The 13,077-nt window shown below is 39.3% G+C and overlaps 1 protein-coding gene and 1 non-coding gene across 2 annotated transcripts in view; one reads left to right on the top strand and one right to left on the bottom strand.

Annotated features, from left to right (window-relative positions):
• Window positions 1-13,077, bottom strand: part of LOC124163940 — a 250,137-nt gene that overhangs the window by 64,905 nt on the left and 172,155 nt on the right. The window lies entirely within an intron of this gene.
• Trnam-cau lies at window positions 1,587-1,658 on the top strand. The gene has a single exon. It is a non-coding gene; the product is annotated as a tRNA-Met (tRNA).

Raw genomic sequence — 13,077 nt, 5'->3', positions numbered from 1 at the left:
ACTGACTATTGAAATTTCGGAAAATAAATAGTGCCCGTTTCTTAATAATGTTAGTACAATACCATTTAAATCGTAAACTGAGGGAGTATGCGCTTTAGATGAGCTCTTTCTTCCTCAGTTATTGCCAGAATAATAGCATATAGAATAAATTGCAAGGGTGCCCGGATGATAAACAAGCCGGTGTTTCCGCCACAGGTGCTACACATCGACCGATTCTATCGTGAATGCTGGTCATTCACCTTCCCCTGGGTATTTTTCGGGAGGGTGTTGACCTCCGGGACTTATCGTTTCCAAAACATTCAGCAGATGCGAATAGTCAAAGCGATTATATTCTTTTTTAAATCGGCCGTGCCTCACTGCCAATCTACTATTCGAAGAAATTTTGAAGGCCAAGTTTATAGCGTCCTGATTTCAGATCATTTTCGCATAATACTTGAGGCCTTAGTATGAATTGCTGGATTTCTCCATTTTCGGGTTATCGCCGCGTTTCGTGGTCAGAGGTGACGACAGTTTCGCTAGGATTCCACCGGGTGTCTTCAGGTCGAAGTACTTGCTATGAATTGCTATTTCGATCTACCATGAACTTAGTTTAGCTGCCGGATATGCCGATAGTTAAAGGTAGCATAAGAATCACTTACCCTGCTCATTTTATTAGACAAGAAAATGTTAATTCTGTGCCATAGGTAAAAACTAGAAATTGTTGACACTGAATCGGATGGTAAGTGCAATTTTTAATTTTAGCAATGAGCAAGTAGATAATAACTATCATTGGCTTAATACTTTTGGTAGGCTTTTTCTTTACCAATTATTTTCCACGGAAAGTATGCAGTGTTTTAATGATTTGACTCCTTTATAATACACTGCGAGCCACCTCATGGGTGTTTAGTAAAAGGTGACGAATCAACAACATGCACTTGCGGTGTGGAGTCTTACCAAGCATGCAAATCTCCATGAAATATAAGACAATCAAGCAAAAACACTTTTTTAGAGAGCAAATAGTTTATGACTGTGGGAGAAAGTTACCACTCCATCCTTGAAGGGTTTGTATCAAGAAAAGGGTCAATATAAATGTAAGATGGTCAACCAATACTCAAAAATAATCAGAGGGAAGAAAGTACAGTGAAACTTCAGCAAGAAAGAATAAGAAAGATCGAAAAAGATAAAATACTGTGAGAATTCCTCGGAGTGGTGCGACTGGCTTGATTGATTGCAAAACTATAATTATTCCGTACGATAGGTAAGACGAAAAAATTCAATAGCAGAGCGTGGTTTCGATCCACGGACCTCTGGCTTATGGGCGCAGCACGCTTCCACTGCGCCACTCTGCTTCTTGGATTAAATGTTAGATTAAGACTTATCTAAGACGTGAGGTTAGATTAAGACATGCATTCTTGAAAGATGTTTGTTGTGGAAAACGCTGGTACGTCATTTTCTGTACCGCAATGCCTTTATTGTCATTAATGCGAGAGCAGAAATACTATGCTGAATGAAAATATAAATTATGAGTATCTTGTTATATACCGTTACCACGTCTTGATTATGACATATATACGTGTATTAGTCTTAATCCAACGTTTAATGCAAGAAGCAGAGTGGCGCAGTGGAAGCGTGCTGGGCCCATAACCCAGAGGTCCGTGGATCGAAACCACGCTCTGCTATTGATTTTTTTCGTCTTACCTATCATACGGAATAATTATAGTTTTGCAATCAATCAAGCCAGTCGCACCACTCCGAGGAATTCTCACAGTATTTTATCTTTTTCGATCTTTCTTATTCTTTCTTGCTGAAGTTTCACTGTACTTTCTTTCCTCTGATTATTTTTGAGTATTGGTTGACCATCTTACATTTATATTGACCCTTTTCTTGATACAAACCCTTCAAGGATGGGGTGGTAACTTTCTCCCTCTCTGCTGACGTTCACTGTACTTTCTTTCCTTATTTACTCCATAAGAGTTCCCTATTATCCTAGTAAACACGAAATGTTGCAGCAAGGTTAAAGACAAGTTGCGCGAGGTTGCAGATGTTGCGGTGTTATTCTGGTCGCTTTGCAAAGTACCTGCAACGTAATGTTTGTGTCTCAAATATCGAACACTTAAAATTTTTATAAGTTCGAAAGAGCTGAGGAAGAAAGTGGCTTAGTGAATGTTGTTTTATACGCGATTTTTTGTCATGTGAAGTGAATTAACAATTGTCAGAAGGATGTATTTATCACTCCCTCAATGAGAAGACTGGGGGATTAAAATATTCCCGCGAAAATATCAATAGAGCCTTCGTCTGTAAGCCTAATCTATTGTTGTATGAGAAACCCAGCATCGTATTTACCCACTCGAAGCGCTATTCAGGCCACATTGAAACGGTCCTGCAACGTAGAAATTACGTATTCATTAGTGTTTAGGACTCCGAAAAAAATTAGTAAGTTCGAAATTTTTTATTCAGAAAGTAATTTGGAAAAAGTTAACTATACGCGCTTCATTATCATCACCGTTCAAAAAATAATTAATCGGAAGGATATAATTCTTGAGGGCCTTACAAGACGGTTATGATTGCTATTCATTAAAGGTTGCAATAAACGTGTTAGGGAATACGTATGGAGGCTTTTATGATGTTGTCATTACGTTGCAGCTACTACCAATACGTTGCAGTGAGACGTTGCTGCAAGGCTCTAGAAACACACATGGTTTAGAGGGATATCTCATTGCCCACTTAAATCCCGCTTTGCTCCTACATCCTCAACAACTATTGCCTCTCTCGTTCCATGAAAAATTATTTAAAACATTTGATAATTCACGCATCAAACAATCAAAGTAACGGCATTTTTAGATATTCTAGTGTGAATTTATGTGCGCTCGAGCCAATATTAGCGAGCGTTGAAGAATTGAAGGTAAGGATATTTAAGGGTTACAAATAGCATTACATCTGAATAAATGCGAAGATTGGTACCAGTTTAAAATCGAGGAAAATACTCTCATTCTTCGTCTAAGTACGGTACCCTTTTAAGTAACGTGGTTACAACTCTGAAAGCCTGAGTAGTCAGAATTCACTAACTCACTATTAACTTTGAGGTGTTCCATTATAGTTTTCTTGGATTTTAAACTACTACTTATACTACTTCTTTTTTACAAAGCGCGACCCGAGTTTCGGTGAATTCATCTTCAGGCGCGAATGTGAAATTCATCGAAACCTGGGTCGCGCTATGTAAATAAGAAGTGGTATTAGTAATAGTTTAATTTCCAAGAAAACTGAGTAGTCAGCCCAATACCACTATGGAAACCTAATGTTAAAAAATTGCAATGCTTCAGGCAAAGTGAGAGCCTATAAATTATTCTAGTGATTGCGTATTAAAGAGGGAAGAGGACTAGAATATCTAAAAATGTCGTTACTTTGATTGTCTGATGCGTGAATTATCAAATGTTTTAAATAATTTTTCATGGAACGCGAGAGGCAATAGTTGTTGAGGATTTAGGAGTAAACTTCGTGGAAGTTTTTCAAACAATAATGTTGAAATAATGCATGTTTTTTTCAAAGATTTTCGAAGAAGGAGATACGAAGGATCTTATCCGGTATGAAACCCCAGACATATTCACTGCCAATCAGTAATTGTAACTTTCCATTTAAATACCTCACACTAGAGTAATGAAAAAAATCTCGAAGTGTCGAAATGTCGTGGGGCTTTTCATGTTTTTGATTTTAATTCAATCTAAAATAAAGTACAAAAATTTAGAATCGATCAGAAGTTTAGAGGTCAAATGTTACATTATTTAAAGATTTTATTGATTAAAAAAACCCGCTTTTTCTGCTTTTCAGAGGCATAAGGCGTGGTTGGGTGGAAAAATCTTCCGAAATATGATTCTACAGTGTCCCAGCCGTAATCAGGTATTAATGACGTCTTCTTTCGATGATGGAGTTTGTCAAAGGCAAGTTAAATATTTAAAATAAAAGATAATTCTTCAAGTGGCTAATTTCATATATGTGAAGTTTGGTTGAATGGGTGCTCTACACGAATGTCAATATTTTTCATCTTAGTCAGAACAATAAGTGCTACAGAAAGTTCTGATATAACAGCATGCCAATACCTTTGATGAAGGCATAAACTCTGGACAAAAAGAGAAGGAGAACGGCAATTCATATACTAGTATAACAAAATATTACTTGATTATTTTAAATATTGAATATAGGCTAAATTTCTCGCTCAGCTTTTTCCTACCCACTATGATCTACTATCTATGATGAACTATGATCACACAAATACCAATTAAATTTCAAAACTATTTCATTTTAAATTACGTTAATCCCACACATGTATTCGTGTTGTATAAAACCAATTGCTCATTAAAAAAAATAATTATTCAGTTATTTGAATATATATTATTTTAAAATATTTATTTTTTTAGCTAAATAAGCTTTCGCATTAGTATGTTAGCACTTGCGTTAACGGAAATAAAGACATAGCTGAATTCAACTCAAAGTTCCACCGATCTTTCTTCACAACAGAGGCCTTTCAAAAATCCTCATCCCCTTCCTTGCCACCCCTGAATGCTTCATAACAGATCCCCATCCCAAACACCATTCCTACCAAATCCCCCCCACCACTACCAAACCCTGTCCCTCTCTCGTTAGGATCCCCTCGTCGTACCCCGCGACCCTCCCGGGACCAACCGTCTCTGCTTCCCTTTCTTCCCGACCAACAACCACCCCACCCTCTTTATACATATATTCGCCGTGGGGGTCGTGCCATCTGCACTCTACCACCTTCTGCAACCGTCCCAGCGGTGCAACCCCCACCTATCACTCCCCCTCTTCCCCCCTCCAACTTCCCAGGTTATTTTTCCATTCTCCCCTCCCCGTATTTTACACCCCACCGCCAATCCCTCTTCATCCCTTGAGCCAAAACACCGTCAGCGTCTCTCTCTCAACGTTTTGCAAGCGGGAAACGCGAAAAACAGGAGCATGTGCGTCTCTCTTCGAATTCACCTTTCCCTACCCCCTATCCCCCTGTCCCTTGCATCCAGCTTGGAGAGTTTTCGAGTCCAGAAACGCGTGCATATGCTCTCAAGATAACCGAGGATTCAAGGCGAAATGCAAGTTTAAACCTGCGGCCGACTGTTTCAGCGGAGATATCAACGGCCGTCGTAGAAGAAGAGGCAGTTTATGCCAGTTTATATCACTTACTTACAATTAATAGAAACTTATAAATTATCATCATTCAAGTAACATATGAATCTACAATGGTAACGAAACCCTTGGGTCGGGTTCGCGGGATACACTCCTGAGGCGAGGACTATAAGCGATTAGCTTTTCTCCTCTGCCCCAGAAGGGGAAGGACGGGAAGGAACAAGGAAAGGAGGCGCCACCGCGATAGGAGCCCGATGACGCCTCCAAGGAAAGGACGGGGAAGGAAGGAAGGGACGAGGAATCCTGCACCGTCACAATGTGGGCAGGTCCTACCATCAGCGAAACCATGCGTACGCAATTGATATTCTAACGACCTTAGAGGATTATTTTATGAGGAAGAATAATCCAACGATCAAATCGTTAGATAATATGAATCTACAGTAGGAGCACAGATATCCAACGATTTGATCGAAGAGTTTTTTCATTTTAATCGGAAAATCCTCCAAAATCGTTAGCACATTAATGGCTGATGCAGGGTTTCGCTTTTTAGGGGGCCCTCGTCGTTTCCATAGCGGCGAGGGTGTACCCCGTCCCTTTCTTCCAACCCTATCTCTATCCCAGAAGCATTGTCGGGCTCCTATCGCGCCGGCGCCTCTTTCCTTTTTCCTTCCCTTCCAAAGCCCTCCCCGGCAGCGCGGACGTATAAGTCTCCGACTTGGTTCTCGGCGCCGGTGCGTTGTAACCCTCAGAGGATCCACCTTGGGAGGGAGCACAGCTATATCTGCACATTACCCTGTAAGCTACATACAGAGATGTTTGGCAGGGGTAAACCATCGACCGCATATGAGTATTTACGTTTCTCTTTGAATTTACAATGAAATCCCACAGTAACTCGACAGCGGAGATATATCAACGGTCGACGTACAGGAAGAGACCAGAAGTGCCGGGATGGTGTCAATTTAATGGGCAAAATGATTTTTTTTCAAGTAACGTATAAATATACTACACGAACATGTGTGTTTCACTTGGAATTCATCTTTAACTCCCCCATTTCCCTGAAATTTGTTGAAATCTTTGGTATCGAGTCCTTAGATGCGTGCGTATGTCGTTAAGGCATAATCGGATACAAGTCGAAATGCAATTTTACACCTGCGAAGGATTATGAACTCCAAGTCACACAGCAGAATAGTAGTTCATCCAAGTCACATAATATTTCACACACTATGCGATAACGCCCGATCGGCTTCAGTACTGGTGCGCCAGTATTATGCAATTGTTTTACTTAAAACCTGTAATTGTGAGACTCTTGATAATGACGCACCAGCATTAAAACCGGTGGGTATTAATAATTTTTTTTTAGGAATACTGCAAAGCATTAATGCCACACTTCGAATTCACAGTTATCCCTCCCCCTCTTTCCCTATCCCTAGCATAAATCTTGGAAACCTTTCTAATCCGTGCATCCTTACGGCTTCAAAAGCAGGGAAAGAATGTTAACTCCGAAATATAAAACAGTGATTTCAACAGCCGACGAGCAGGAAGAGACAAAAAATTCCGGGTTAACTTCTATACGATCGTAAAAATTATATAGTGGAAATTAAAAATTCATCTTTTATTATTAAGCATTTATTGCGAATGGAAAATTGCAAAGTGAAATTCATAATTCAACAATATCATGGCAAGAATCTCATTAAGAGGATTACCAATATCCCCATTCCAAAGATTATGTTTGATATAATCAAATATTCAATCTATCAATATTATTTTAATTCTTAAATTGCGATACTAAAATAACCACAGTTTTCTTTACACTGTGTATTGAAGTCAAATGTAATTGAAAATAATTATTCGGTGTCATGAACTCTGATGTTGACTATGCACCACTCCGGACGTACTCAATTCTCTGGAAAAGTAATTAATGATACATTATAATTCCAAACGCTCCCATGCAAAACGATGCATTGATTATGAACAATTTCCACGAAAAAGTTCTATTGCTTTTGGAAGGAATCCAAAAATTTTCATCTCACACAAAATGGTTTTATGGCATCGCATGCGTGTCTTCACGCTATCTCTTCCCCGTCATATATTTATTGCAAAAAAATTACAACCCAGGTTATGAACATTAAGTTTCTTAGTGGAGTTCTTGACATGAATTTTCAAGAAGAGTTTAAGAAGAAGGTAAAAGTTTTGGTTTCGTTTAGTTTTTTTCCTATGCCTCGACTTCATACCGATTCTTTGCTAAAGTAAAGTTTTTCAGAAGCCCTGAAGACCTGGTTCGTTTGTCTCATCGGATGCGAGCGCTGGCGGGACCCGTCCCGGGTATTATTCGAAAATTTAAACGCTGCTTCTGCGCTGAAGGTAGAATGAAGGGGCCAAGCGGTTGAGGGCTCGTTAGAGGCGCAAACCCAGGAAACGGTGGAGGACGACTGCCAGCCAGACACAAGAGGTGATATATTCCATGCATTAAAGGTGTTCTTTACTAGTGCTACATAACAAATTAGAGTGATCTTAACCAAGAAATACTAAATCTAATAACCTAGGATAATCCAAGCGTTTGGCTATTGACTGAAGTTAATTGCATTAATTACGGATATATGAAAATCCAAAAGGTTTTTTTTCGTCAAATAAATTGTTTAATATAGCGTGAATATAAGTAAATATTTCCTTTCTTCGACTTACTCGACAGTAGTCAGTTCAAAGCATCGGTGCACAGAAGCGGCTGACCTCTCCAAAGGATATTGATCAAATGACAATCGGCTTTAGAACCATACCTTCGCAGTATCGGGAATTTTATTCCCATGTTTGATGGCGTTCAGGGTTAAAATTTCTGCTTAAAATTTTAAGAATATTGAGTTGAAAGTGACTACAACTTTAAATAAATTTCCTACCTCTATGAGCCTGACAATCTCTCTAAATGATTTGCTACATAAAAAGCGAAAAACGTTGGACTTTAACACTCAACATTATAATAACCAATTTACAATTAACTTCTTCACATAATGAAAGTAGAAATACATTGAACTACAATTAATTACATTTCAATTGATTTAGAATGGCAAAATTTAATCCCCGCTATAATAGCGATTAACGTTAGAAAATCTGAGAAAATTTAAGCAAATTTTTGTAATCCAAGCCGTCGATAAATATAAAAAAATGCTAGGAAAATGCCATTTAAAATATTCCATTCTACATATATATTGCTCGATGCTGGGCTCCTCAAAGCATCGGTATTCTCACAGAAGCGGCTGACCATTCCGGAGCAGAGCGATAGAATCCCACAACGAGACGCAATTTTCCCCAGCGTCCCCTTCGTCAGCCATTCAATCCGAATACCGGCTTTTATCCCCCACCGTTGTCATGCAAAGCACGACGCGATGGAAGGAAGAGGGGAGGGGCGGATAAAAAAACACGACCAACAAGTGTGTGCCCCCATAGAGCCTCTCGTGTCCGTACAGGCGAGGGGGCACGAGGCGTCGCCCGTGACGGAATTTTCATTGTTTCAAGCATTCGACAACGTCCCCTCTTCCACGGAAATTGTTCGTGGACCTTTTAATCCAGCTATTACCATTGTTTATTCCCCTCGTTTGTTTGACCAGCAGTCCACTGCTCCGCTTTGGCACCTACTACTTTTGTTTTCGCGAGACCTGAGACGTCACTGGCGTTTTTAAATGGAAACATCGACGCTACTTTAAGTGCATTACCGACGCCGAGAGTCTTCCCGTAATAGTCGTCACTTCACGGTGCATCAATAATTAAATCATTCGATCACTGTTCTCATTGACATAAGCATGAAACCATAAAACCGTGTAGGTAACTATATACTATTCAGGCGTCTGTGCTGACAGTTAGCAGAGTTATTCGTAGTGCACCGTATCACAGATCAATCCATTTTAGATGCTGTATAGCTGGGTATAATGTCTTTTTTCATAATGCAATAATTATTTTCTGATTCCCAGAGCATTTTCAACAAACTCTATCCTTGAAATATTTTCTCTGTACACTTTAATCCACGAATTACCCTTTGGTTGTTAGTCCAACAAACTCACCGTCCTGTTTTGGATCATAGCAGTGTGCTGCTCTGTCTTCATTAACTTTTGGACGGCACCAATGTTTGTAAACACAAAAATCTTAACCAATAGAGAGCACTTTAGCAATTTCGTTTTCCATCTTTTTAAAGTCGTCGGGTACCAATAAATGGTTCCATTGGTGATCCCTTTCAACAAGAAGAGTACGATGTATTAAAATGAGAAGCATTCAGAGTATCTTAAAGCGTAAGTAACTTTAATTAGGCTTTTAGAAACTCAATAATTTGCCGGTAAGGCTCTTACTTGAGGACATTTTTTAGGCTTTAATTTAAATAGAGGAAATAGTTATTTTCATCTTTTTAAATTAAAGCGACCATTCGTATTTTACATACGTTTCGCAATTTTTAGGACTTAAATGTTAACCTTGGTGTTGTGAGCCAACGGTGTGTGGAAAAGAGTCTTATATTTCTATTCAGAGTTTTATACATAATATTTAGTGGGTTTAACCAGAGAATTTGTCATTCGTTTACAGGACATACGAGAGGGTTGCATCACAACGATCCTTTGCCCCCGAAAATCGATAATGAGTGACAACTTCGAAATTATTATGCGATGCATTAGATCCGGCGCAGTAAATATCATAGTAAGCTAATACAAGATTGATAATCAACTTCTGCGCATGGTGCTAACTAACAAGTAGATCATTTGGTAAAATTTTCCATTTCCCAGTATAATAATAATGGTATCGGTACAGTATAACACTAATAATTTATAATTTTGACCACGGCTTTACAATCCGGCGTACTTTTTCCTCTGAATCTTGACCACGATTCCGAGTTCCACTAATGGAGAAATGTTGGTGACAATATTGGCGGGAAAAGCAGGCGGGAGACATTGGAGCGGTGAGGTGAGGCGGAGAGCGACGACAGAACCCTCTGGTGGGGGAAAAGGACGCCGTGACGGGCGACAGAGGAGGAAGAGGAGGGCTGAGGAGCAGTTCAAAAAGAATTAGACGCAGTGCGCACTGAGAGAGAGAGAGAGGGCGTAGGGTGGGGGGTGTCAGGAGGAAGGTTTTTAAAAAGGAGGGCAGATGGGCAACGAAAGAGGCACCTGGGCACGCGAGGCAATGGAAAGGCGAATAAGGGGAGGGCCTCCCCTCCTTCCTAAACACGGCAGGATTAAAAAGCACGGAGGAAAGAGTCTGGATGGGAGAGAGAATATGTTAAGGGGATACACTACCTCGGTTCGAAGCATATCTCTACTTATAACACATAAGCTATGGCATTAACGTATGTACTAATTATGAAGACAATCTGCCTTTGAGGCTACTACGATTAATCTTCACTTTTTGGGGTCGAAATCGAAAGACTTCATGCTGAAAACTGGAGAAAAATGTCAGTTCTATGGATAAATTTCCTAAGAGTCAACTTCGAAATAACAATGTCTCCTAATGAATGCGTATATTCATTATCTCTATCGCCTCAGACTCAACTTCTTGACAATTCATTTTAATAATAAAAATTTTTTAAACTTAGATTAATTCAACCAATTCGTTGAAAACTTGGTGGAATGAAACAACGTTTTTTTTCATTTTATTATTGCATCTTTATCTTAGAGTAAAATAATTAATTAAATTAAGAATATTGGTAATTATGATGGTCTACAGCGACGACAAGTTAGTGATCCTACTAACGGCTATCGGGTACCATGGCCGAGAAAGCTGCCAGAGAGGTCTGATCGCTTTCATTTACCAAAGCAAACTTTTACGGCGCAATCATGAAGAAAAATAAGAAAGGAATGTCTGAACGAGGATTAGATGAATTACTGTGGAGTAATTGGGAGGAATGACGATTTGTGGAGCCACACTCGAGATCCCCGGGATAATATCCTTTCCGGGTATAGAAAGTGCTTTCGCCTAATTAGAAGTGATTCTAGTTTCTTGAGCTTGAGGATTAACTAGTCCAATATGCTTAAAAAAGAAGTAAAACTTGTGAAAATGAAATTTTAGAGATGAATACTTTGGCTGTGCAAGTAAAAAAAAGCCTTTTCTATACTAAGCTTGGCAATGAGATAATATGTATTGACAAAAATTGACGATAACATTCACAATTATTTTCATGTTATGACTACAAATGACAGTATATTTTTTTAATGACCTCAACCTTTCATTTACCGAATATTTATTCCACGATCGATGATTAGTGAGTCTCACGCCGAGGAATTTTACGAACTCTATAATCTCTAACAGTGTACCCTAAATGAAATACCTGTCGTAGGGAGCAATTTTTTCCAGGAATTCATTACCACGATTTTTTTTTCAAATTTAACTCTAGCTGCCACGCATTGCACCATGCTTAGGTCGCAAGTTAGTTCATCCCTATATTTAATGCTACGGATTTCCATGTACACTGCAGCGTCGTCTGCAAATAATCTAAGTTTACTGTCCACTGTTTCGTCAATATCGTTGATGTAGAGAAGGAAGAGGAGTGGGCCTATGACACTACCCGGAGGGACCCTAGAAGTGGGTCTAACTTCGTTGGAGACGTCAAATACTACTCTTTTCTCGCGATCAATTAAAATTTCTCTTATGCAGGAAATGAAATCATCATGGCCGTAAGATTTTAGCTTTGCTAATAACTAATCGTGGGGCAATTTATCGAATGCTTTTATAATATCAAAAAAATCATATTGTTACATGGAGCAAATAGCGACTCAATCAATATCTCATCGAGACAATTCACCACTCTTTCCTCGAGCATTATCCGGCTGTGTATCTACTTCATTATAGATCACTTCCAGCCAGGGAGGGAATCGCAGCATACATGTGGGTAAGCAACGTCCGCTCGTGGAGAAGGGTAAGGAGAGGACTATGGTCTGCGACACAGAGAAAGAGAGAGAAAGCATGTGAAAGAAGACGAGATGGATAGAGAGAGAGAAGGAAAAGGAAGGGAGCGTAGCGTCTTTCTCTCCGTGGGACTTATTCTTCTCGTTCGACGCCGCTGAGAACCGGCCGACCCAGCAAACTCACACCAGAGAAAAGAAAAGTCCAACCCTCCTGAGCGAAGCAGACTAAAATATTTTTTTCCTTAACGCACGCTTTCTTTTTTTTTCTTTCACTTATTTCCTTTCAAATTTTCTGTATGACGCACTTACGAGAGCGTCTCTCGACTTCAATACGTTAGCAGGATACAGGCTTAGAGGATTGGTGGGGCTGTATCCTCGCGAGTCGGGACGGCAAGCAGACACTTGTGGAATATACTTATACGCCGACCCATGGAAGGATATATAAGGTTGCAAACGTATTTCATAATTCTGAAGGACGCTTCATACATGTATTTATACCACAGGGGGGGGGATTACACGCTTATGATAAGGTTGTCAGCCCTACCATGATCTTCGGATGGGATAGCGCGGCAGGGATGAATATTAAGAGGACGCATCACTCCTACTCGATCCGTCATTATTGGTTTATCATTACTCCTTCGAAACTTAAGTATCATCTTTAAAATGACAAGGGTGAATAAAGTAGTCCATTTTCCCACTAGCATGAATATCAAATTTGAATATTTTTCGACCTATTTGCGATTATATAATTTTTTTAAAGCTGAAGTATGCACAGGAAATTGTTGACAAGTTCTTATTCTATATATATTATGGAATATTCAAGACTTTAATTTCCAAACGATTAATACAATCGATATTTATATATCCTAGGAAATACATTATTCTTATGATTAGGTTGCAAGCCTACCCATAATGTATGGATTAGAACAAGCGTTAAATACGAAGTTCCGATGAAAAATAAGGGTGAAATGTTGATAAAATTTGAGAGACAGAATAGGATTTTTAGATAGAAAGAAAGGGAGCCTTATTATGAATTGAAGAGAGAAATCCGTGAAGGGAGGGGAAATACCATGAAACCGACCTTAAACGGTAG

The sequence above is a fragment of the Ischnura elegans genome, chromosome 8 (genome assembly GCF_921293095.1).
Source record: "Ischnura elegans chromosome 8, ioIscEleg1.1, whole genome shotgun sequence".
Taxonomy (NCBI): Eukaryota; Metazoa; Arthropoda; class Insecta; order Odonata; family Coenagrionidae; genus Ischnura; species Ischnura elegans.
Note: the sequence above shows the minus strand (reverse complement) of the source record. Positions and strands in the feature narration are given on the sequence as shown.